General features: G+C 46.6%; 1 pseudogene across 1 annotated transcript; it reads right to left on the reverse strand.

Moving 5' to 3' along the window:
• Nucleotides 1-13,427: 13,427 nt before the first annotated feature.
• Nucleotides 13,428-19,239, reverse strand: LOC309622878 (glycine cleavage system H protein, mitochondrial pseudogene; annotated as a pseudogene). The gene has a single exon. The product of its transcript is annotated as a glycine cleavage system H protein, mitochondrial pseudogene (transcript).
• Between the last annotated feature and the right edge of the window lie 4,083 nt (nt 19,240-23,322).

Genomic DNA, 23,322 nt, shown 5'->3' on the forward strand with positions numbered 1-23,322 from the left:
ATCTATGGTTACAAGCTCCTGGCCCTCCAGATGTGTTTTATTTGACCCACAGTGTTTAAAAACTTTGAATTAGTTGCCAAGTTCTAAAAATTGGGATTTTTTACATAAAGAGCTGAATTTCTGTTTTTTTCCTGGAAAATTAGGAAAATCCATCCCCTGGGCTCTCCTTCCCACAGGGGAACAATCAGGTGGAGCCGAGTGGCGGCTTCCCCTTCAGGACTATGCACTGCTCAGTGACCTCTCATCTCAATTACTTTCCTGGGCCACGTAGGCCTGTGCCTTTGCTACCCCTGATATTTATAACAGCTCCTTTACTCCTTACACAAACCTGTGATGGAGGAACTATGTGCATTTTATGGAAGCGGAAACAGGCTCAGAGAGGTTACGTGACTTGCTCAAGATCACACAGCTTTCAGTAGCAGAGCAAGGATTCAAACCTGACCTCAGAACCTATACCCTCGGCAGTGAAGCAAAGTCACAGAACGAGGAACCGAGGAACCAGTGAGTCATCTCCCAAGTTGCTGGCCATAGTCTCTTTAAGGTTCCTCTTTCCAGAAAGAACTGGTCCTCCAGCTTAGGACACAGTGAGCCCCGGGTGGTAGGCAGCAGGTCCCTTTTGAGTACAAAGGGATGTGGGCACAGCAGCAGGGAGCCAGGAGGGTTTTCTACCTGTAAAGTGGGGAAAGTGAGGGAGCCAAAGGGTTTTTAATCTGGGTTGAGACCTCCGTTGCCTGAGGTGTGGCCTGAGTGAGGGGAGTGGGCATAACCTGAGTGGGAGGGGCACTGTGTCCCCATCCCCATTTCCATACTTGAACTAGAGCAGCTTGCCGTTTTCTCTTTTCTATGTCCGGGTTCTATCTAAAACCTCCTTTAGGCAAAGGGGGATTTTGCTGCTCAAAAATAATTCGAAAAAAGTTTGACGTTTTGAGTTTGTGTCCAAAAGCCATAGATACGTATTTCATGTGTGGCTAAGAAACTATCACTGGGAACTGTCAAATGAGCCCCATGGGCCATGGCCAGCCTCTTATCTTCAGCTTTCAGGAGGGGCCTCCTGCTAGATTCACCACCCTGCCACAGCTCCTGAAATGGAACCCTCCCTCCCAGGACTCCAAGCAGGGCCCAGAATTTGTTTGTGTGGATTTGCATAAAAAGCTTCACTGAATGAGATTCACTGAGATTCACTAAAAGCAGGTGAGATTTACAGAGTCCCCCAGGGCGGTGATTTTCTCTTTGAATTTCATTTTCTCTTGAGAAGCACACACTTCACTTCTCTGGCTTTCTCCCTCCACTGGACCTGCACTCCCTTCCTGTTCCCTTATTTCGATATACCACACACTCGTAGACACAGATGCACATGCATGGCATGCACACGTATACAAACACGTGTGTACGCATGCACGCACACACGTAAGTGCTCATGCACAGGCACCCAACAAGCTTTAAGTCACCGAACAAGTGACTGTGTTTTTTCTATCACAGGCGATCCTGGAGTTTGGCCTAATGTCCGGCTGGGGTGCAGAGAAGAAGCTTCCAGCCCATTACCTGAGAAGCACCTGTCATTGGTTTGGGTATGGCAGTGTGGCTTCCAAGGAGACATTAGTGAGACCCCACCCTGTGTCACTGAGTCAGCCCTCGGGGACTAAGGCTCAGGAATCTGTACTGGAACCTCAGGAGAGTCTGAAGGCTGGCCAGCTTGGGAACCCCTGAGGAAACCCTCTCTTTCTGTTCCTAGGTTGCATCTATATTCTTGGCAAAGATCTTCAGACACAATGTCACCCAGACCTTCTCATCTGCCCTGTGCATGGTGAGCTACTCTAATAGTAAGGAGTCAGGCATCACCGCGGGATGGGGTGGAAGCTCTCAGTGGACCCTCCCAACAGCCTGTAAGCCTAACATGGAGATACCTGCCACTCAGAGACCCAGCCCTGCCAAGAAACCCAAATGGCTCTGTCCCTGGGCACTGAGGATGAAATGAATGGACTCCCCCCACCAACCTGCATGCCATTTCCTGGCTAGACCAGGCACCCTGGGGGAGCCACGTGGGGCTCCCTGCTGGTTAAGGCTGCAAGCCCACTTCTGTCTTCTGGACTGGGTCCCTCACACCCTCCTCTCCTTCTGTATCATCCCACCCTCAGTGAGCCCAGTTGGTGCACTTCTTCCTGTCTCGCCCACCTGCTCTGTCTCCCAGGTGTCTGCCCACCCCCACCCTACACAGCTCTTGGCCATGTCCACTCCCCTCCAAACCCTTCCCCCAGTAATAGTAACCAAAATGATAACCAACATTTACCAAACCCCTATTATGTCCCAGGTACTGTTATTCACTCCATTTCATTTTCACACACAAGAAACAATGGAGCACTATTGCTGCCATTTTATAGACGAGGAAACTGAGGATCAACAGGGTGAAGCAACCTACTCAAGGTCAAACAATTTGTGGTGAAAAGCCAGGCTTCATATTCAAGTCTGTCTTGTATATTTCATGCTCCTTATTGCTACCTGGCATTATATTACACACTTGACTGGGCTATTATCAATCTAGAATGTGGGCTTCATGGGGGCAGGGACTGTCTTACTCACCACCTCCTATATCAGTCTCTGCCACCTAACTGGTATTCAGTAAATATTTGTTAAGTGAATTGACGGCAAAGTCCGTGCTCTATTTTTAAAACCATTTATTAATTTTCGAAGCAGCAATGCACGTGGTTTAAAAAATCAAGAAATACAAAAAGTGAAATTTAAATCTTCTCCCTAGACACCCTGTTCCCTTTCTCCAAGCTCGCATGGCTCTTATGTATCCTTCCAGAGATATTAGAATATTCTATGCATGTGTGTGCTTGTACAAGCACGTGTGTAACATACCAGTGTGGTATCATACTATAGAAACCACTCTGCAACTTGATTTTTTTCACTTAATATGTCTTGCAAATGTTCAAATCAGCATATATCTATACACACACAAACCCCTGTGCTATTAACTGTCATGCTAAGCTTCATACCCATCATGTGGGTTCCACAAAAGTCCCCGGAAACTTTTTAAGGCTGGAGTAGTGTGATCTGGCATCATGAATGACCTAGAATTTTGGAGCAGAGGAGGGACCTCTGAGATGGTCTGGTTTAACCCCCTCATGTTACAAATGGGGAAACAGGCCCAGGGGATGGTGGTGGTGGGAACAGACATTCCCAGAGTCACGCAGGAGTTAATTGCAGATCTGGGGCAAGAACAAGGCCTCGGGAATCCTTGGCCAGGCTCCTGCTACCCTAGTCTCCTCTCTGCTTGGCAAGCTCAGAAGAAATCATAGCCAGTTCCCAGCAGAGAGAGGGCCTGATTGGGCTTTGTCAATGGTAGTGCCCTCCCAGGAAGGCTGGGGTGAGAGTGATTATGTAGGTCGCTTGGTAATCAGAAAAGAGAGCTGGAGCCCTTTAAATGCCGGCTGTTTCATTTGGTCCCAGAAGACTGGATTAGCATCCATTGTCTGCACTGAGCTAGTAGATAAAAGGCCCACACCAAAAGGGAACACCAGCCTGCAAGGCTGAGCCAAGGCACCACACTCTCGGCGCAGCCCCGCTCTGGCATCTGGGACTTCCTGAGCCCATCGGCAGCTTCCAGGAGCCTGTGCCTTTCCTCCAGTTGGCAAAAGTGTGTGTGGGGTGGGTGGAGAAATAAATCAAGAAGCACAGCTGGGGGAGCAAAAATTCAAAGAAAGGAGTCTCTGTTGGGATGAATGCCCTTATCTTCATGTGCATTTCCCAATGCCTCCCATCCCCCTCCTTCACCTTACCCTACACACACACACACACACACACACACACACACACACACACACACACACACACACACACACACTCTCTGTAAGCACCATGAGGGCAGGGACATAGCACACCTTCTTTGCTGTGATTCCCAGTGCCTACTGCAGTACCTGACATGTTAGGTGCTCAATAAATATTTGTTAAGGCAGTCAACACATGCACACACACACACACACACACACCGTGCACTCCCTCCCTCTGGATTACTGTTTAAACTGTTTCCACTCCCTCACCTGTCCTTTTCCTGCCTGTGGCTGCAGGTCCAGCCTTCTCCAGGAAACCTTCCCCTCTACTCCAGCTATAAGGGCCTCTACTTTCCCTGAAGTTCATGTAGGTTCAATGAATAAAGCAATAGCATCTTCCTGCCCCCATACCAGTCATAGTCTGATGGGTATGCATGATTTACAGGACCGATGGGGACAGGTGGTTTAAAAGCCAGACCATCACAGAAAAATCTGTGTTGAAAATATAATTGATACCGTACAGGCAATAATTAATTCTGTGTTGCCTTTTGTATAGCGGTAGGGTGGGGTAGTGGAGGGAGCCTTGTGTATATCATCACGGAGACTTGGGTTCAAATCCTGCCTCTGCCACTGGCTAGCTTCCTGATCTTGGACTAGTTGCTTAGCCTAGTGTCCAGTCCTCATCTACAAAATAAGTGTAATAAGACCCTCCTCACAGGGTTGTGAATATGAAAAGAATAAGCACTAATAAGTAACCCTGCAAGAACAGTGATTTTTGTCTGTTTTGTTCACGGATGTATCCCAGCACTTAGAACAGTGCCTGGCATGTAGTCGGCACTTGATAAACAGTTGTTGAATGAATTAGCATGCAGTAGTAATAAAGGTAGCTACAATTCATTAACCACTCACGGTGTGCCAGGCTGCATGCTAAGCAGATAATGTGTATTATCTCATTTAATCCTCACCATAGTCCTGGAGGTAGTCCCATTTTTTTTAGATGAAAAACTGAGGCTAAGCCCCAACTTCATAGCAAGTTGTCAATGAGGATTTATTCCCTTCTCTCCCTCAACACACTGTTGTTTCTCTCTTTCCTCATGTTAGCTTTGCCCCCTCATTCAACCCTCAGCTTTTCAGCAACTGCAGCCTCACTCAGTCTTTTCCCTTGAGGATCCTGGCCTTGGGCCCTCTGCTGAGGCTGCAGGGTACAGACTATGCTTATATCCAGACATAGGCATGGATGCCCATTTACCCCTGTTCCATTTTCCTCACTGGCTACAAAGCAGCTGCCTGTGCTTCAGACCTCATTCTGCACTCTCCTTCTCTGTTCAATCACTCTAGTTATTTGCTGACCTCCAGGACTTGGGCATTTTCTGCCTAGACTGAACCTCTGCCTGGAACACCCTTCCTGTCTTCTTCCCTCACAAATGACCAGATCCCTCAGGTTAAGGGTGGCATTCTCTGGGTACCCTTGTCTGACCCCTCCTGTACCATGACAGGGACACTTTTTCTGTTCCTGCGCATCCCCCCACCTCTTCCCTTTGTATAGTTATTGCCTGTTTGCCTGCCTCCCCCTACTCACCCTTATTGACTCGTAAGTTCTTTTTTTTTTTTTTTTTAAATAAATTCATTTATTTAGCTAGTTATTTGGGCTGCGTTGGGTCTTCGTTGCTGCACGTGGGCTTTCTCTAGTTGTGGTGAGGAGGGGCTACTCTTCGTTGCGGTGCACAGGCTTCTCATTGCTGTGGCTTCTCTTGTTGCAGAGCACAGGCTCTAGGTGCACGAACTTCAGTAGTTGTGGCAGATGGGCTTCAGTAGTTGTGGCTCGCGGGCTCTAGAGCACAGGCTCCGTAGTTGTGGCGCACGGGTCTAGGTGCTCCGCGGCATGTGGGATCTTCCTGGACCAGGGCTCACACCCGTGTCCCCTGCAATGGCAGGCGGATTCTTAACCACTGAACCACCAGGGAAGTCCGACTCGTAAGTTCTTATTCGAGACCAAGAATCTTTCCATCTGGCCTGTGGCTGTATCCCCAACACCTCGCATGTTATCTGGCGCAGAGTAGGGCTGACTGACACTTTGTCAGGGAATGGTCTGCTCTATTAGCTGACTTCACACTCTGCCAGGACCCACAGTTCTGCTTTTTTCTTTCCAGTCCAGTCTGCAACCCTGCCAGCAATCCCTTCTTACTGCTGAGCCAAACTTTTGGATTTGGCCCTTCCTCACCAGGCCAGGCCAGTTTCCACCAACCCCGGGAAAATTCTTCTTTACTAGTTTAGAGTTTTTCCAGGCTGTTGGGAAAAAACAGAAGTGTCTTCCTGGAAGGACTATAAAGATCATGTAGTCCAGCCTGTTGACTGTACAGAATGGAAGTGGACTGAGCAGGGGGCAGAGGGACTGCCCAAGGTCACACAGTCTATTTAGGGCAGGGACAGGAACAAAGCCGGGCCTCCCAGCTCATCATGAAAAATCCTTTCTCTACATTTAGCCTACGGCACATAGGAAGCCAAACCATGAGACTTGTTTAGATGGGATTTTACAATCATAAGAATCAGGAGTACACTTTGAATTGGGGATTTTGTACGTCATCAACATTATGTCTCCTGCTCTGTTCCTTGTTGGGAAGCAGGATAAAAAAAGCATGGGTGGGACTTCGGCGTTCTTGCTCTGGCCTCAGCCCTGCCACTGATGGGCTAGCCGTTTTCCCACTACTCTTCTTACTGAACAGTGAACCTGACTATAGCATTAGAGGAAAATAAGGCTGGAAAGAAAGGATGCAGCCCAATCAGGGAGAGTTGGGAGTGTCCGGGTGAGCAAAACTTTGTTGGGAAAGCAGTGGGGAGCCTCTGAGGGTCTTTTGATGACCTGATTGGCCACAGCTGAGCCCCTAGGGAACTCTTGGCTAATAAATTTGGGTAGAGAAGCAATCTTTTCACATGAGGTTGTAACCGTACCCACCTGCTGGGAGGCTAATGTCTCAGTATCTCTGCCTCTCAGGTAACAGCCATCTCCCCTAACGACTCTCATTTCACAAGCTCCGATTTCCTGAGGGAGAGACTTGAGCAAAGCAGAATGGTTCCCCAGGTAAGTCATTAGCGTAGTGCCTGGAATCTCCATCGAGAGCATTGATGAATAAATCTGTCCAGAGAGGCCAGTCCTGGGTAAAACTTGTCATGAGGCTCTAGGGAACTCACCCAGTTTGTGCTGTGGATCCTGGGCTTCCAGGAGGGGCAGTGAGTAGCACCAGAGAAAGGCCCCAGCAGGACCATTTCTTTACCGAGCCCTGACTGCAGGGAAAAAAATCATGGTTCCTGTAGGAGAGCTCAGTCTAAACTAGAATGTTGCAGCACCATTGATGCTTCTGCTGCCAACCTAGGTTTTTAAGAGCTGACACAGAGGAAAAAATCTTGGCATGCAGAAGACAGGCCTGCCACTAATGGGTTGCACGTCCCTGGGAAAGACTTCATTGCTCTGGGCTTCCGTTTCCCTAACAGTTGAAGGAGGCATTTGGCCCAGTTCAAACGCAAAATAACAACAAAAGGGGCTCCAGCTCCCTTTTCCAACTCAGATCTGTTCTTAGTGATTGCCAGATGTGTTGTGTTAATGACTCTGAGGTTTCATCCAGAAAGAGTACAGCTTTCTGTCAGCTTCTCCAGAAGAGGGAGTTGCCTCATATATTAGTTTCCTAGGGCTGCTGTAACAAATTACCTAAACTTTGTGGCTTAAAACAACACAAATTTATTCCCTTATAGTTGCCGGGGTCAGAAATCTGAAATCAGTTTTGGTGGGCTAACGTCAAGGAATTGGCAGGGCAGGTTCCTTCTGGAGTGTCTGAGGAGAGAACCTCTTTCCTTGCTTTTTTTTTTCGGCCGCATTGTACCGCATGCAGGATCTTAGTTCCCCGACCAGGGATCGAACCTACGCCCCCTGCAGTGGAAGCACAGAGTCTTAACCCCTGGACCACCAGGGAAGTCCCTTTCCTTGCCTTTTTCAGCTTTTAGTGTCCCACTTCTATTTCTTGGCTTGTGGCCCCTCCCTCCATCTTCAAATCACATCGCGCCAACGTGTGCTTCCATCATCACATCATCTTCTCTGCCTCTGCCTCTTATAAAGACCCCCTTGTGATCATACTGAAGGCCCACTACCCAGATAATCCAGGATAATCTCTTCATCTCAAGATCCTTAGCTTAATCACATCTGCAAAGTTCCTTTTGTTGTGTAAGGTTAACACAGTCATAGGCTCTGGGGATTAGGACATGGATATCTTTGAGGAGCCCATTAGTTAACCTGCCACACCTGACACATGGCACTCATTTGCTGTCCCTACAATCAGCCTAGAATTAGAACTGGGATGGAATAATGGAATTATTCCAAGTTAGCATGTGAGGCCTGGCGTATGGGAGCTGTACCAGAGACAGATTGCACATGGCATTTTGTGTTTCAGGAACCACGCCAGCCTCATTGACATTCCACATCCCACTGCCTTCTCCTGACACTGTATCATTTACAATGCTCCTGAAGCTAGTACAGTGACTCATTATTATTAGTTAATGAAACATCTAAGGCCTAAACCCACAGTCGGCGGCTGGGATAGAGTGAGGACAGAGCTGGACTGAAGGGAGTTCTGTAGCTGGGATGTAAACCGGAAGAGACAGAGGCCATGCTGTCCTCGTGTCTTCATTTCACAAACGTTTACTGAGCACTTAGGGTGTTCCAGCAACTATGGGTACAATAAGAATAAGGGCCACAGGGGTGGTCCTGACCCCCAAGAATTCACAGGCAAGTGAGAGAGACAGACAGGTACATGAATACACCAAGACACTAGTGAAAAATGCTCAGAAGGAGGTGGGTGTTGGGGAGCCCTGAGGACAAACTCTGCTTCAAAGAAGGAGGAGAGGCCTTCCAGCGGAGGGGGCAGTTGACCTGGGTCTTGAAGGACGACCAGACATTCTGAGGTTGGAAAAGGGAAGGGAAGGGGACTTGGGCAGAAGAAACAAATGCTAAGGGGGAGTAGTGAAAAGGCGTAGTTTTTCACTGTGCCTTGAATGACATGCAGAGATATTCTGGCAGGAGGAGAAGAGAATCTGGAAAGTTTGCCTTTAGACTGCAGTGGAAGCAAGGCGGTGACAGTTGGCTGGAAAAGGGAACTGGGCAGACCCTGTGGGGAAGTCTGGCTTTGGGGATAAAGAGCCAGACCTCACCACTGTCTGAATAAATTCGGGGGGTTGGGCCGGTGGCTGCAAGGAAAGGCCAAATGCTGACGTGGTGAAGACAGACTGGGGTTCAAACCTCAGCTCTGCCGCTTACCAGCTCTGTGACTCTGGTGAGTTTCTTAACCCCTCTGGGCCTCAGTTTGCTCATCTATAAAATGGGAAAGCTCGTCACCACCTATGAGGATGGTTGTGTGGCAAGGGCCTTGTCTCTCTTGTTTTCTGCCGTATACCTAGCATCTGGCTCATGTTTGTAAACTGAATGAATAATGTCTGGAAATAAACGCTTGGCAGGATGCCTGATGAATAATAAATGTTTAGCGAATGAGCTGATTATTAATTTTAGGGGAGAAAATTCAGTGATGATCTGGGCCAGCCCCCGTGTCTCACTGTGTGCTCTCTAATGCTCCTGATAAATGCTCATTCCCTATGGTCCTGGCAGCCTGGAACCACAGAAAAGATCCCTGAATCTGGATTGGGGGAACAGGTGGGCTTTAGTTCCAGTCGTTTTTGTTTTTTTTTTAAATTTATTTATTTTATTTATTTATTTTTGGCTGAGTTGGGCCTTCATTGCTCCGCGCGGGCTTTCTCTAGTTGTGGTGAGTGGGGGCTACTCTTCATTGTGGTGCACGGGCTTCTCATTGCGGTGGCTTCTTTTGTTGCAGAGCACGGCCTCTAGAGTGCAGGCTCAGTAGTTGTGGCTCGTGGGCTCTAGAACGCAGGCTTAGCAGTTGTCGTGCATGGGCTTAGTTGCTCCGCGGCATGTGGGATCTTCCCGGACCAGGATTCGAACCCGTGTCCCCTGCATTGGCAGGCGGATTCTTAACTACTGTGCCACCAGGGAAGCCCTAGTTCCAGTCTTGACTGTCACTCATGAACTGTGATTCTGGGGACACCCATGTCCTGGTTTATGCCCTGTGGCTTCCTCCAGGGCACACCCTAACTCAGCTCTGCCTCATCTCAGGCAAGGTCACTGAGGGCTGAGGAAGGACACCAGGCCATTTGCTTCTTGATGAGCTCCATGCCCTTTCCCTCCCTTCTCCATCAGCAGCCCAACAGAACCTCCAGATCTTTCCCTGAGTCTCACACCATAGCAAGAGCATGGTCTCTGGAACTATGTCACCACTCACAAGTTGTGTGACTGGGACAAGTCTGACCTCTCTGACCTCTGTGTATTTATCTGGACATAATAGCTACCTGGATTTGAATCCTAGTTCCACAATTCTTTAGCCATGTGAAATAAGTTTAGAAATCACTTTAGAAACCTAACATCTCTGTCCTTCAGTTTCCTCCTGGCTTCTATGTGGATTATAGCTCCCCCTCCCAGGGTTACGGTGGGGATTGGTTCCCAAAGCTGGTGTAACCACACTCCCACCTAAAGATTGGGTCCCACCTCGGGCTTTTGGACGATTCCTGCCTCAGGCAGTCCAGCTGCTGATCCCACCTCTGCTGAGTCTCTTGACTCTGGGTACCAGCATTTGGGACCTGGAGGCTGGGTTTTCCATCCATTCTAATGATGGAACCCTGTCTCCTTCCCCAGGGCTGGGAGGGTCATTCTGGAGGAAACCTGAAGACTGACACTTCCTACTTCCTCATCAAGCTGGGATGGGGATGGTGGTCCTGGCCCAGTGTCACATGCCTCACGCCAGAGACCAGCGGGCCCAGAGGGACAATTAATTTGAAAGAAAGGACTTTGGAGGGAATCCTCTTAATCTCTCTCTGTCTTTGGACTTCACTTTAATACACTATCACTAATTTTTGTGACCCCTCAAATAAGAGAAGGCAGCAGCTTTCCCTTCAAATGTCTCAGGAGACTGCTCCCTTTACAGCACCAACAAGCGCACGTGACCTAAGGAGAGGGCGTCTCCTGGGGCTGCGTGGAGGGAGACTTTTCACCTCTCAGGAATCCACCACCACAATGAGCTTTCTCTTTCTCTCTCTCTCTCTCTCTCTCTCTCTCTCTCTCTCACACACACACACACACACACACACACACACACACACACACACACGCTCATACACACTTACACACATTCATTCTGACCCCTCCACTAGCTGTGCATGACCTCGATTCTAAACCAGAATAATATCTTGGGGAAGTGTTCAGCCTCCAGGTGACCAGCCCAGGGCAGGAATCCCAGCCCTGCCGTTTCCTAACTGGGCAACCTTGGGTAAGGTCCTTAACCTTCTATGAGTTTCAGGGTCCTCATCAGTAACAGGGGAAAACAAGAGTACCTACGTGGTCAGGTTGATGGGAAGGATTCAATGAAATGAGACACGTCAATAAAGCACTGAGCACATGGTGGGTGCTCTTTAAATAGAAGTCACTGCTCTTATTGTTGTTGTGTTATTGTCATTACCTCCATGAAAAGGTAGCTCTTATGATGACAAAGTCATTGTCTGCCTTGTTTACCACTCTATCCCCATCACCTAGGACAGTGTTTGGCATATAATTGGTGCTCGGTAGATATTTGGAGAATCAGGTAATGATCATACTTCTTCTTGCAGTCACGGCTATTCTCTCCCCATGTGATTTCAAGAGCCCTTCTCTGGGCTCCCACGGCACCTGGACACAAGAATTATCACAAGAGCTTCCTGTGTGCCAGGCAACCAAGCTAAGGGCCTTATCCTACACTGATTTTCTTGCCTCTGCTCCCCTCACCTTGTGAATTCCTTGAGGAGAGAGACTAGGAGCTCTAACCCAGAACAGGTACTCAACAAGCAGTCTCTGAAAAAGTGAATAATTGAGTAGCCCATTTTACACGTGAGGAAACTGAACCTCAAAGGGTTAACACACTCACCCAGAGCTGGAGGGGAGTCCTAGTCCCCAGAAGCCCCGACCAGCGCTCTGCCGCCCACCAGCACTGATGACTCAGTGTGGACGGGTCCATCGACACCCACAGATAGTGAGCTAATTTAGCCAGAGGAGGAGAGAGCTGGGGGCCCCTGCCTCAGTTCCACAGAAACACCTGCCTGACCGAGTGGGAGGTTCTCTGTATCACCATGATGTACTTTTCATTAAAGCCAGGCTCCCTCACAGGTAGTCTTTGAAATGTCAATTTTAATTAAAACCCTAATCCTAATAAACACACCGCAGATTAATCCCAGCCAGGGCAGCTTCCTCCTGGGGGAACGTCTCACGCTTCAGTAGACAAGCTTGTCTCCACTAAGAGGGCTTGTTTGGGGACATCCAGTCCATCAGGCAGCTTCACTCAGAGAAGGGTCTTGGCCACGATCCACAACATCACTGACTCCAGGCTTCCAAAAACACAGCCCAGAGTGGAGACAGATGAATGCCAGTCCCACATCCGCGGCTGATACGGAGTTGATGCTCAGTCAAATAGAATCAGAGCACCGTCAGCGTTTGAAGGGGCTCTGGAGATCATCCGGCCCTTCTCATTTCACAGATGGGGAAACTGAGTCCTAGAGAGAGAAGTGGACAGAGTCCTGTTTGTGGCAGGAACCCTACCTCCTAGCTCCACGCCCTCCCCACTCATCACCTGGGCTTTGCCGACTGGTAGCTGTGCCAAACCTTGACCAAATCCATTTCCTTCTGAGCTTCAAGTTCCTTATCTATAAAATTGAAGGGACTAGACTAGCAGCGGTCTCAACCTTGGCTGCACATTAGAATCACCTAGGGAGGTTTTAAAAAGCCCAGTTTCTAGCTCACCTGAGACCAATTCATCAGAGCCTCTGGCACGGGACTTGGACACGAGTGGTTTATAAAACTCTTCAGGTGATTCCAATGTGCGTCCAGGATTGAGAACCAGTAGACTAGATAATCCCTGTCTCTCTTTTGCTCTAAGAGTTTATAAGTTTAGAGTTCCTCAGCCTGCAATCCTCTGTGCCTCACACACTCCCATGCTCCCTCCCCACACCTACCCCACAATCGATTTGAGCGATTCCTTCTCATACCTCAAGTCCCAGCTTAAATATGCCTTCATTAGACTGAGTGAGGGCGGTATCACCTGAGTTCTCCCTCTCTCATAGTCTGAACCGCACTTCACAGTAATTATATTTTATGGCTATCTTCCCCGTAAGCTGAGCCACAGCAGAGACTAAGTGTAGTGTACATACTCTAAGATTGTCCCTAATTATCCTCACCTCCTAAACTCACACCACCCCCTTGAGTCTGGGCAGAACCTGTGACTTGCTTCTAACCCATACAATATGGCAAAGGTGATAGGATATCAATTCTATCACATAAAGTTACATTAAACTGTCATGTCTGTCATGCTTGGAAACTCCCTCTCTTGCTGGCTTTGATGAACCAAGTGGCTATGTTGGGGAGGGCCACATGGCAGGGCACTAAGGGTGACTTCCAGCCAACAACTAGCTAGGAACTATGGCTCTTAGTCTTAGCCTGCAAGGACCTGAGCCCCGCTAACAACTACATGAGCTTGGAAATGGATTCTTTCCCAGTCACACCTTCAGATGAGATCCCAGCCCTGGCTGACATCTTGATTGCAACCTTATAGATGACCCAGGTAAGCTATGCCCGGATTCCTGACCACCAGAAACTCTGAGATCACAAATGTGTTTTATTTTAAGCTGCTAAATTGTTACATGGCAATAGAAAATGTATACACTGAGCCTATCTTGTCCAACTGCTATACCCTTTGCATCTAGCACAGTGCTTGGTACATTGTAGGTACTTACAAATGTTCGGCTAATTAAGTAATTAATCAGAATAATGGCATTAAGTCCTTTGAATCCAACATTTGCCCAACCCTTTTTCCTTTCTTCCTCCTAGTGACAAGCTAATAGCTCAAAATTCAATGTCAGTGCATCAAACAAGGGCTGTACTCTCAAACCTTTCACTCTTAGGCAGGAAAGTGGGAAGCACACACTATTATTATGATGATAACTGTGATCCAGCCTTAATGAAATCAACATGTGGTTAAATAACTGTTTGCTGAGTGTAAATCGTTATTGTTATTGATGGACCATTTCATTTACCTGATAAATGCAGTGCAGCTCTCCAGGCAAGGGAGCAATCATGGCTTTATCGATCCATAATCATTCCAAAGACACACAGGATGCCATTGGCCACTGTGGGTTGGCCTTTGGACAGCACTGGCCCTCAAGTTACAGCCACACGGGGACTCTCCCCACACAGCCCCGGCTTTTAGGCCTGCTCAGGTCAGTCACTCCAAGCAAACTGCCAGAAGGCCCAGTTCTGCCTGGGCATTTACGGCCAGTTTTTGTGGTCTGAACAGCAACAGAAACTTCCAAGAGTGAAAAAGCAAAGAGCACAGCCATTTCCCCTGCTAAGGCTACTGCCAATCTCATGCTGCTCTGGCCAGTCTCCGCAGGGCTTTGACCGGACTCTGCAGGCTCAGGTACGGCTCTGTGGGGTTATCAGACTTCCCAAGGTCACTTGGGGAATCACCGATAGAGAGTGCGACAGCATCACCAGGTGAGGCCTCACTGGCCTCTGCTTGATTTGAGTGGCTTATCAGGAACACTGCTGGCTGGCACTCTGATAAAATTCCAGTAAAGTGCATGTAACTAGGTCTTGAGAATTAGCTCAGGTACTCCATGGAGACGGCTGAAAGCACGTTGCAGGTCCCCAGGGAAAGGGTAGGGGGACTTTCTTAGAGAAGATTTTGGCTGTTGCCGGGGAGACAGTGAGTGGTCGGAGGTCCCGGGCAGAGAGGGCTGTCTGGGCCTCTTTCCTCACCCTCGCTCTGATGCGTAGTCTCTCTCTCTCTTCCTGAGTGTCGATTTCCTCACCTGCTTCTGATTATGTCTCAGGCTGGTCATTGCTCCCACCAACCACCCACCCAAAGCTCACTGCCCAAAGGCCCTGGATCCAAGTGACTTGCTCCTTCCTCCCAACGACTGGGCGTGCTGAAGGAGCCCTCCAACGCAGACAGGGCCCACTCGCAACCACGATAATAGCGTTAACAGGAGTTCTCATTTTATGACCACTTAGCATGTGTGATGTGATCGGCCCTTATGCACGTGATCTCACTTCATACTCACAACAGTCAGTGAGAACGGCTCATTCCTGTTTTACAGACGAGGAAACTGGGCTTTAAAAAGAGGTCTCAAACTTTGCTCTATGTCACACAACACACAAAGGACACTATGTGTCTCTGTATGGCTGACATCTAACTTAAAACTCCCCAATTCTCCTGTGTCCTCACCTCACCTCAATAAGGCTGGTTCCCCAAGATCAGGGTGTAGGTTCTAGAAAAGCAAAAGAATGAAGACTGAGAAGGCAATTGCCTGCTTTTATATTTAAACTGCCTTGCTGTGGTGACGCTGACAGGTACAGAAAGCAAAGAGGAAAAAGCAAGTCCTTTTGCCCTTCTCCAGGCCGGCTATCTCCTTCTCGTGCCCCCCTGTTGGCAGCTTCTAAGAGGAACTGAGCTGGTGGTGAGGAAAGTGGCTTGCAAGGTCCCAGCCTTAACATCACAAAGCAGAGATTAGAATTTTGGTTTAAAGCACGGAGACAATAGTTTAATAGTCAGCACAGATGGGATTACCAAAAGGTCAAGGTAGTGGTTACCTTAAGGAAGGAGGAAGGGAGTGTGCCTGGGAGGAACCATTCAGGGATGCAAGAGAGCCTCTTTCTAGGGTGCAGGAAATAGTTTATTTCTTAATGGGGTTGGCGGTTACATGGGTGTTTTGTTTATAACCGCCCACCATGCTTTTTATACCTATGTTCTTGTACTTTGCTGTGGGTGTGTTATTTTTCACCACTAAAAGCGCTATAGAAATTTTTTATGGATCGTTCACGGAGGAGAAGAGTGTTGCTGTAGGCTGACAGGTCAGAGCACACCTCCCTGAGGAGGGGATATTTGAGCCCAGCTTGAAAAATCAGAGGGACAGGTCATGCCCAGAGCCGTGCACAGCGTTCTAGGCAGAGGGCAATCGGGCACCCTGTATCTTATGAGTGCAAGCCTGGGGGCCGTGTGCAGGGTGGCCTGGAGGAATGTGCAGGGTGGCCTGCAGAGAAAGGGAGGCAGCAAGAAGCAGGCTGATGTGGAAATTGTGGGCAGCAAGCAGAGGTGAGCCTGGTTTTAAGGGTGACCCAGGGGCTCAGCTGCAGATGAGGCAAAGCAACCAGAGACAGAGCAGCCCCCTACCTATTGGGGAACCGAGGAGATGCACCTTGCCGCTCGGAACATACACTTCCTCAGTCCCAGCCTCCCGGAAAATATCTCTAAGTGCTGAGAGGTGATCCTGGAACAAAGAAGCCAGCAGATGGACTGGCTCCAGAGAGAGTCCCTGAGGTTTCTGAACCAATTCCAGTCTGCATCCTTGGAGCTGGCAGAGGCTTCCGGAAAGAACAGCAAGATCTGGTCTCACACTGTCTGGTTTCCCTCCTTCCTTCCTAATTTCCTTCCTCCAGCCTTTCCTTTCTTACTGATTCCTTACTCTTCCGTCCTCCCTCTCTCCCTCCCTCTCACACATTAACTAAACACACAATCAGATATACCACCCATATATATAAATATACACACCCACCTGTCTACCTCCTACACACATTATTCATATCCACTCCCCCCCGCTCTGACACACACAAACTGAAAGACACATAACATATGCAGGTTCATTCATACACATCTCAGACATATTCTTCTTACGCCTGCAGAGCACTTTATTATTATTTTTTAACATCTTTATTGAAGTATAATTGCTTTACATCGTTGTGTTAGTTTCTGCCGTATAACAAAGTAAACCAGCTATACATATACATACATCCCCATATCTGCTCCCTCTTGCGTCTCCCTCCCACCCCTCTAGGTGGTCACAAAGCACCAAGCTGATCTCCCTGTGCTATGTGACTGCTTCCCACTAACTATCTATTTTACGTTTGGTTATGTATATATGTCCATGCCACTCTCTCGCTTCGTCCCAGCTTACACTTCCCCCTCCCCATGTCCTCAAGTCCATTCTCTACGTCTGTGTCTTTATTCCTGTCCTGCCCCTAGGTTCTTCAGAACCATTTTTTTTTTTTAGATTTCATATATATGTGTTGGCATACGGTATTTGTTTTTCTCTTTCTGACTTACTTCACTCTGTATGACAGACTCTAGGTCCATCCACCTCACTACAAATAACTCAATTTCGTTTCTTTTTATGGCTGAGTAACATTCCATTGTATATATGTGCCACATCTTCTTTATCCATTCATCTGTTGATGGACACTTAGATTGCTTCCATGTCCTGGCTATTGTAAATAGTACTGCAATGAACATTGTGGTACATGACTCTTTGTTTTTTTTTTAAGTTGTTTTAAACTAGTTTATTTAGGGGTTCCATTTTCACTCCTCAATAGATTTTATGTATTTCTCATATGCTTCTTCACTCATTAGTTCATCTAGGTCTGAAGGGTTACTGAGTGTCATCTTGATCAGCCAGCCATCTTCATAACAAGATTTGTTGACAAGTCCTGGATTTTCTTCTAGAGCTCCATTAATTTCAGTTACTTGTCCTGATAGAGGAGAATAGAGTTCACTAGCAGCTTTCACACTTTCCAAAGCACCAAATTCCTCTTGTTTGTTCAATTTTGTCCCAACTTCAGGCAGACTACAGTAAACAACATCTCCCAAAGCTTCCTGTGCAAAATTGCTGATTCCCACTGTTCCAACACCGTTTTTTGTTGTTACCCATTCATGTTTGTCTGTGAATTTATGACCCGACAGCAGAGCCAGTCCGGTGTGCTGTGCTCTGATGGCGCCCACCCACAGTCCCCTGATGGTGCGCGCCCGCAGTCCCCAGGGCCGCGACGGGCAGGGCTCATTGGGCGCAGAGATGGCACGCAGGCTGCAGACTGCGTCCCGCACGCGCCGCGCCACTCGCAGAGCCATGATCGCAGGGGTGCAGAGGGTCTCCGCGCAGCATCTCCATTGTGGTACATGACTCTTTTTGAATTATGGTTTTCTCAGGGTATATGCCCAGGAGTGGGATTGCTGGGTTGTATGGTAGTTCTATTTTTAGTTTTTTAAGTAACCTCCATACTGTTCTCCATAGTGGCTGTATCAGTTTACATTCCCACCAACAGTGCAAGAGGGTTCCCTTTTCTCCATGCCCTCTCCAGCATTTATTGTTTGTAGATTTTTTGATGATGGCCATTCTGACCGGTGTAAGGTGATAGCTCATTGTAGTTTTGATTTGCATTTCTCTAATGTTAGTGATATTGGGCATCCTTTCATGTGTTTGTTGGCAATCTGTATATCTTCTTTGGAGACATGTCTATTTAGGTCTTCCGCCCATTTTTGGATTGGGTTGTTTGTTTTTTTAATATTGAGCTGCATGAGCTGCTTGTATGTTTTGGAGATTAATCCTTTGTCAGTTGCTTCGTTTGCAAATATTTTCTCCCATTCTGAGAGTTGTCTTTTCGTCTTGGTTATGGTTTCCTTTGCTATGCAAAAGCTTTTAAGTTTCATTAGGTCCCATATGTTTATTTTTGTTTTTATTTCCATTTCTCTAGGAGGTGGTTCAAAAAGGATCTTGCTGTGATTTATGTCAAAGAGTGTTCTTCCTATGTTTTCCTCTAAGAGTTTTATAGTGTCTGGCCTTACATTTAGGTCTTTAATCCATTTTGAATTTATTTATTTATTTATTTATTTTTAAATTTATTTATTTATTTATTTATATTTGGCTGTGTTGGGTCTTCGTTTCTGTGCGAGGGCTTTCTCTAGTTGCGGCGAGCGGGGGCCACTCTTCATCGCGGCCTCTCTTGTTGCGGAGCACAGGCTCCAGACGCGCAGGCTCAGTAATTGTGGCTCACGGGCCTAGTTGCTCCGCGGCATGTGGGATCCTCCCAGACCAGGGCTCGAACCCGTGTCCCCTGCATTGGCAGGCAGATTCTCAACCACTGCGCCACCAGGGGAGCCCCTGAATTTATTTTTGTGTATGGTGTTAGGGAGTGTTCTAATTTCATTCTTTTACATGTAGCTGTCCAGTTTTCCCAGCACCACTTATTGAAAAGACTGCCTTTTCTCTAAGAACATGGTATATCTCTCCATCTGTTTGTATCATCTTTAATTTCTTTCATCAGTGTCTTGTAGTTTTCTGCATACAGGTCTTTTTGTCTCCTTAGGTAGGTTTATTCCTAGGTATTTTATTCTTTTTGTTGCAGTGTTAAATGGGAGTGTTTCCTTGATTTCTCTTTCAGATTTTTCATCTTTAGCGTATAGGAATGCAAGAGATTTCTGTGCATTAATTTTGTATCCTGCTACTTCACCAAATTCATTGATTAGCTCTAGTAGTTTTCTGGTAGCATCTTTAGGATCCTCTATGTATAGTACCACGTCATCTGCAAACAGGGACAGCTTTACTTCTTCTTTTCCGATTTGGATTCCTTTTATTTCTTTTTTATCTCTGATTGCTGTGGCTAAATCTTCCAAAACTATGTGGAATAATAGTGGTGAGAGTGGGCACCCTTGTCTTGCTCCTGATCTTAGTGGAAATGGTTTCAGTTTTTCACCATTGAGAATGACGTTGGCTGTGGGTTTGTCATATATGGCCTTTATTATGTTGAGGTAAGTTCCCTCTATGCCTACTTTCTGGAGGGTTTTTATCATAAGTGGGTGTTGAATTTTGTCAAAAGCTTTTTCTGCGTCTATTGAGATGATCATATCGTTTTTATCTTTCAGTTTGTTAATATGGTGTATCACATTGATTGATTTGCATATATTGAAGAATCCTTGCATTCCTGGGATAAACCCCACTTGATCATGGTGTATGATCCTTTTAATGTGTCTGCAGAGCACTTTAAAGTTCTGCTTTCAAGTTCATCGACTCTTTGCAAGTCATAGCAGCCCCATTTTACTGGTGAAGAACTTGAGGCTCAGAGAGGTTGAAGAATGTCTTCAAGGTCAGGGAGCTGGGAAATAATAGAGTTTGGACTTGCACTCAAGTCTGCCTGACTCTGACTGTGCTTCGGCTGCACTCTGCTATCCCTGTACATGCAAACAGACACACACACACAGAGATGCACACTGCAAACACGTCCAGATACTCTCTGATTACATTCTTATCCACATGCCCAAACACAGAAAGAAAGTTCACTGACATGTTGCCAGTGGGTCTAAGGAAGGATCTGTATTTTTGGAAAATTTCTGGCTTGCTTGTAGCCAAGACTTGTAAACTGTACATAGCAGCTTCTCAGAGATATCCAGATGACTTGGTTCAATAGATTTGCTCTGACATGTAGAAAGCAAAAGGTAGAGATGAACATTTGGGTTGTGTGTTTGATTTTTGCAGCCCTTCCTGTCTTGTCTCAGATTGTCCTTCATTCTCACAATAACCCTGTAGGTAGTCGCGGAGGAAACTATTATACGTTTTTAACAGGTGGGGAAACTGGGAATCATGGTGTTCGAGAGTAACCCAGATGCCTCCAGCTCCATAATTGTCTGGGGTCCCACTTCTCTTCGATGCCCAATAACCATAGTCCAAGCTCCCTTCTACCTTGCCTTCAGGAAGTCCACTGCACATCTTCCCAAGTGATGTTATGGGTACCCAGGAGGAATGGTTAAATGTTCTAGACATCTCTCCTGGCTGTCCCATGTCACATCCTAACTTGAGCAGTTCTTTGCTCTGCTAGACATCTCTGACTGTCTCATGACCTTTGCTCTGGGTTTCTGATTTTCTCCTTTCTAAGGTAAGGACACCAACCCTCCCTTAATTCTCAAAGCACATCTCTGGGTGCTTTTTTGGCTATAAGTAACAGAACACCCAACTCAAATAGGCTTAAACAATAAAGAACACTTTATTCTGCTTTATAACCAGAAGTTCCAAAATAGGGTAGATCCAGGACAAGTTAATTAAGGACCCAGGTTCTTCCCACTTTTCCCATCTGCCATCCTCATGCATTTTGGTTTTGTTCCAAAGTGAACTATGCTTTCTCTGGGTCACACGTTGGCTGACACTATTCCAGGCATCGTTGGTAGAAACAACACTCAACAAAGAAGAGGTCTTTTCTTCCTGTATGTCTCTTTGTGTCACTGGACAGAACTTTGTCACATGAGGAAACTTTTCAGTATGACTAACACGTTCATGATTTGGATTATAATGATAGTTTCACACGTGTCTACATGTGCCAAAACTTATCAAATTAACTATGAGCAATTTATCATATGACAATTATGCCTCAGTATAGCTCTTTCAAAACTATCTACTTAAGTAATGAATCAATATTGCAAAGAACTGAATGTCTGTGTCCCCCCCCCCCCCGACACACACAATTTATATGCTGGAATCCTAATCCCAATGTGATGGTATTTAGAGGTGAGATCTTTGAGAGGTATTTAGGTCATCATGAGGGTGGAGCCCTCATGAATGGGATTAGTGCCTTTGTGAGAAGAGGCCAGACATGTAGCTAGCTCCTTCTGCCATGTAGGGATACAACAAGAAATGGGCAGATGCAACCAGAAGAGGTTCTCATCAGAACTCAAATATACTGGCACTCTGATCTCACACTCTGAGCCTCCAGAACTGTGAGAATGAATTTTGTTGTTTATAAGCCACCCATTCTATGCTATTTTGTTATGGCAACCTGAATTAAGACTTATGTTCTCCTGGTAAAAATTTAAGACATAATATATAAAGTGAAAACATCCTTTTCCACCATCCCCCAGTCCTTCTAGGTATCAGATTAGTATGTATCTTCCAGATCTTTTTCTATATATTCATAAACATAATGGTACCCATTGAATGTATATAGTATCACCTACTTCCTTGTTGTTACTGTTTTTACACAAAAGTCACATTGTATGATGATGTTGCACCTTGTTTTTTTTGAACACAGTACTTCTTGGGGGTCTTTCTCAATCAGTATTTAGAAATTCATCTCATTCTTGTTAACTTGCAAGATACAGGCCTATCACAGTTTATTCAGACATACCTCTCTGATGAACTTTAGTTTGTTCCCAACTTTTCACTATTTGAAACAATCCTACAGCAAGCATCCTTGGACCCTCCTCTTTGTGCAGAGTCCCATGACTCGGATCACAGGGCAACAGGGTTTGTACAATCTGAATTACCCTCCAAAGTGGCTGCACCCACAAGCAGTGGTTAGAGCACATATTTCCCCATACCCTCACCAACATCTGACATTATCAAAAAATTTTTTTGCCATTGGATGTATTAAAAAGATATGTCCTGGGGCTTCCCTGGTGGCGCAGTGGTTGAGAATCTGCCTGCCAATGCAGGGGACACGGGTGCAAGCCCTGGTCTGGGAGGATCCCACATGCCGTGGAGCAGCTGGGCCCGTGAGCCATGACTGCTGAGCCTGCGCATCTGGAGCCTGTGCTTCGCAGCAGGGGAGGCCCTGATGGTGAGAGGCCCGTGCACCGCAATGAAGAGTGGCCCCCGCTCGCCGCAACTGGAGAAAGCCCTTGCACAGAAACGAAGACCCAACACAGCAAAAAATAAATAAATAAATAAATTTAAAAAAAAAAAAAAGGGAAGGGAGAAAGTAAAAATTAAAAAAAAAAAAAAAAAAGAAAGATATGTCCTTGTTTTAATTTGCATTTTGGGGGGAATTTTCTCAGAAAAATAGATTCCTGAGTCCCATTCTCAAGCATCCTGATCTGAGGCTCAAGAATCTGTGTGATTTACAACCTTCCCAGGTGATGCACAGAGAGGTTTTGGAACTAGTGCCTGAGGACCAGCGATGTCACTTCCAGATCGGTTGTTCTATGATCCTCGAATTCCTGCCTTCTCCTAAGCCCATGACTTGTTTAGGCCCAGTGTCTACACCATCTCTGCCACTTATGATTCTGTTTTCTCCATGAGGGAAGATTTTTTTAAGACAGAGGAAGTCCTGGCAACTATGGCCATTTACTAAGTTGGCTCTTGGAGCCATATTTCAGATGTTACTCTGAGGAAATTCTACCCCTCAGAAAGACGGGACTAACATGTGCTAAGAATCTAATGGTTTCTAGATAAACATACTGGGTTTACTGGACACTTAACTTCCACGTGGTCATTTAAACCTCACAACAACCTTGGGAAGTATTATTGTACCCATCTTACACATGAGGGGACTAAAGTTCAGAGAGACGTAGTAATTTTCCCAAGGTCAGACAGCTACCTAGGGGCCCCTGTTCCAGCTCTGTTGGGCTCCAAATTCTGTGCTCTTTTCATTGTATCACTTGCCTGCAAACTAGTGTGTCCTAGTTCCTAACTTCTGGAGGTCTCTAGAAAAGGTACAAATATTTCATGGAACAAGTATTATTTTATCTTACTTAGCATGGTGTAGCTTATTTGATTCAATCCTAGAGAATTTGTTCCTGAAAATATGGACTGGAGGATAGATGGACTGGGGGTATGAAAGAGAATGATTACATTTTACCTCTGATCATCCCTGCTGCTTCCCTTTTCT

This window comes from Balaenoptera borealis, assembly GCF_965194805.1.
Source record: "Balaenoptera borealis genome assembly, chromosome: 2".
Lineage (NCBI taxonomy): Eukaryota > Metazoa > Chordata > Mammalia > Artiodactyla > Balaenopteridae > Balaenoptera > Balaenoptera borealis.